The sequence below is a fragment of the Salvia hispanica genome, unplaced genomic scaffold (genome assembly GCF_023119035.1).
Source record: "Salvia hispanica cultivar TCC Black 2014 unplaced genomic scaffold, UniMelb_Shisp_WGS_1.0 HiC_scaffold_1514, whole genome shotgun sequence".
Classification (NCBI taxonomy): Eukaryota; Viridiplantae; Streptophyta; class Magnoliopsida; order Lamiales; family Lamiaceae; genus Salvia; species Salvia hispanica.
In genome coordinates, this window is record NW_025951821.1 from 1 (window position 1) to 3,700 (window position 3,700).

At 46.8% G+C, this 3,700-nt stretch overlaps 1 long non-coding RNA gene across 1 annotated transcript; it reads left to right on the forward strand.

Moving 5' to 3' along the window:
• The first annotated feature begins 22 nt into the window (after window positions 1-22).
• Window positions 23-3,670, forward strand: LOC125198475. Its single transcript, XR_007172412.1, has 11 exons — window positions 23-197; window positions 355-539; window positions 717-901; window positions 1,092-1,243; window positions 1,421-1,605; window positions 1,763-1,947; window positions 2,125-2,309; window positions 2,467-2,651; window positions 2,829-3,013; window positions 3,171-3,355; window positions 3,533-3,670. It is a non-coding gene; the product is annotated as an uncharacterized LOC125198475 (long non-coding RNA).
• The last annotated feature ends 30 nt before the right edge of the window (window positions 3,671-3,700 follow it).

Consider the following 3,700-nt stretch of genomic DNA (forward strand, 5'->3'; position numbering starts at 1 on the left):
GATTGAATAAAGGTACTGATGAGGTGCGTGTCATCGGCGGCGCAGGCAGCCAAAACGACGACGGCGTCAAAGGTGTCGGATTGTGCTCAAATTCGGTCGCGAGTTGCGGAACGTGCCTACTACCGATACTCATGGCAATGCCATGACCGGCGATGTATTTTGGGCATCCGAGGTCGTCCGAGGGGCGAAAATGCCAGGTTACTGTCCTGATACACAAAAGTTCCTGTTGTATATAAAGGAAGTCACTGTTCTGGTTCATCGTAATTCTTCGTGGTTACTGCTATAATTCATCGAAGTGACTCTATCGGGCTCACTGTTGTAATCTATATAAGCTAATGTTTTGATTGAATAAAGGTACTGATGAGGTGCATGTCATCGGCGGCGCAGGCAGCCAAAACGACGACGGCGTCAAAGGTGTCGGATTGTGCTCAAATTCGGTCGGGAGTTGCGGAACGTGCCTACGACCGATAATCATTGCTATGCCATGACCGGTGATGTATTTTGGGCATCCGAGGTCGTCTGAGGGGCGAAAATGCCAGGTTACTGTCCTGATACACAAAAGTTACTGTTGTATATAAAGGAAGTCACTGTTCTGGTTCATCGTAGATACTGTTATAATTCTTCGTGGTTACTGCTATAATTCATCGAAGTGACTCTTCTAAATCATCGGGCTCACTGTTGTGATCTATAAAAGCTAATGTTTTGATTGAATAAAGGTACTGATGAGGTGCGTGTCATCGGCGGCGCAGGCAGCCAAAACGACGACGGCGTCAAAGGTGTCGGATTGTGCTCAAATTCGGTCGGGAGTTGCGGAACGTGCCTACGACCGATAATCATTGCTATGCCATGACCGGTGATGTATTTTGGGCATCCGAGGTCGTCTGAGGGGCGAAAATGCCAGGTTACTGTCCTGATACACAAAAGTTACTGTTGTATATAAAGGAAGTCACTGTTCTGGTTCATCGTAATTCTTCGTGGTTACTGCTATAATTCATCGAAGTGACTCTATCGGGCTCACTGTTGTGATCTATAAAAGCTAATGTTTTGATTGAATAAAGGTACTGATGAGGTGCATGTCATCGGCGGCGCAGGCAGCCAAAACGACGACGGCGTCAAAGGTGTCGGATTGTGCTCAAATTCGGTCGGGAGTTGCGGAACGTGCCTACGACCGATAATCATTGCTATGCCATGACCGGTGATGTATTTTGGGCATCCGAGGTCGTCTGAGGGGCGAAAATGCCAGGTTACTGTCCTGATACACAAAAGTTACTGTTGTATATAAAGGAAGTCACTGTTCTGGTTCATCGTAGATACTGTTATAATTCTTCGTGGTTACTGCTATAATTCATCGAAGTGACTCTTCTAAATCATCGGGCTCACTGTTGTGATCTATAAAAGCTAATGTTTTGATTGAATAAAGGTACTGATGAGGTGCGTGTCATCGGCGGCGCAGGCAGCCAAAACGACGACGGCGTCAAAGGTGTCGGATTGTGCTCAAATTCGGTCGGGAGTTGCGGAACGTGCCTACTACCGATACTCATGGCAATGCCATGACCGGCGATGTATTTTGGGCATCCGAGGTCGTCCGAGGGGCGAAAATGCCAGGTTACTGTCCTGATACACAAAAGTTACTGTTGTATATAAAGGAAGTCACTGTTCTGGTTCATCGTAATTCTTCGTGGTTACTGCTATAATTCATCGAAGTGACTCTATCGGGCTCACTGTTGTAATCTATAAAAGCTAATGTTTTGATTGAATAAAGGTACTGATGAGGTGCATGTCATCGGCGGCGCAGGCAGCCAAAACGACGACGGCGTCAAAGGTGTCGGATTGTGCTCAAATTCGGTCGGGAGTTGCGGAACGTGCCTACGACCGATAATCATTGCTATGCCATGACCGGTGATGTATTTTGGGCATCCGAGGTCGTCTGAGGGGCGAAAATGCCAGGTTACTGTCCTGATACACAAAAGTTACTGTTGTATATAAAGGAAGTCACTGTTCTGGTTCATCGTAGATACTGTTATAATTCTTCGTGGTTACTGCTATAATTCATCGAAGTGACTCTTCTAAATCATCGGGCTCACTGTTGTGATCTATAAAAGCTAATGTTTTGATTGAATAAAGGTACTGATGAGGTGCGTGTCATCGGCGGCGCAGGCAGCCAAAACGACGACGGCGTCAAAGGTGTCGGATTGTGCTCAAATTCGGTCGGGAGTTGCGGAACGTGCCTACTACCGATACTCATGGCAATGCCATGACCGGCGATGTATTTTGGGCATCCGAGGTCGTCCGAGGGGCGAAAATGCCAGGTTACTGTCCTGATACACAAAAGTTCCTGTTGTATATAAAGGAAGTCACTGTTCTGGTTCATCGTAATTCTTCGTGGTTACTGCTATAATTCATCGAAGTGACTCTATCGGGCTCACTGTTGTGATCTATAAAAGCTAATGTTTTGATTGAATAAAGGTACTGATGAGGTGCATGTCATCGGCGGCGCAGGCAGCCAAAACGACGACGGCGTCAAAGGTGTCGGATTGTGCTCAAATTCGGTCGGGAGTTGCGGAACGTGCCTACGACCGATAATCATTGCTATGCCATGACCGGTGATGTATTTTGGGCATCCGAGGTCGTCTGAGGGGCGAAAATGCCAGGTTACTGTCCTGATACACAAAAGTTACTGTTGTATATAAAGGAAGTCACTGTTCTGGTTCATCGTAGATACTGTTATAATTCTTCGTGGTTACTGCTATAATTCATCGAAGTGACTCTTCTAAATCATCGGGCTCACTGTTGTGATCTATAAAAGCTAATGTTTTGATTGAATAAAGGTACTGATGAGGTGCGTGTCATCGGCGGCGCAGGCAGCCAAAACGACGACGGCGTCAAAGGTGTCGGATTGTGCTCAAATTCGGTCGGGAGTTGCGGAACGTGCCTACTACCGATACTCATGGCAATGCCATGACCGGCGATGTATTTTGGGCATCCGAGGTCGTCCGAGGGGCGAAAATGCCAGGTTACTGTCCTGATACACAAAAGTTCCTGTTGTATATAAAGGAAGTCACTGTTCTGGTTCATCGTAATTCTTCGTGGTTACTGCTATAATTCATCGAAGTGACTCTATCGGGCTCACTGTTGTGATCTATAAAAGCTAATGTTTTGATTGAATAAAGGTACTGATGAGGTGCATGTCATCGGCGGCGCAGGCAGCCAAAACGACGACGGCGTCAAAGGTGTCGGATTGTGCTCAAATTCGGTCGGGAGTTGCGGAACGTGCCTACGACCGATAATCATTGCTATGCCATGACCGGTGATGTATTTTGGGCATCCGAGGTCGTCTGAGGGGCGAAAATGCCAGGTTACTGTCCTGATACACAAAAGTTACTGTTGTATATAAAGGAAGTCACTGTTCTGGTTCATCGTAGATACTGTTATAATTCTTCGTGGTTACTGCTATAATTCATCGAAGTGACTCTTCTAAATCATCGGGCTCACTGTTGTGATCTATAAAAGCTAATGTTTTGATTGAATAAAGGTACTGATGAGGTGCGTGTCATCGGCGGCGCAGGCAGCCAAAACGACGACGGCGTCAAAGGTGTCGGATTGTGCTCAAATTCGGTCGGGAGTTGCGGAACGTGCCTACGACCGATAATCATTGCTATGCCATGACCGGTGATGTATTTTGGGCATCCGGATGAGGTGC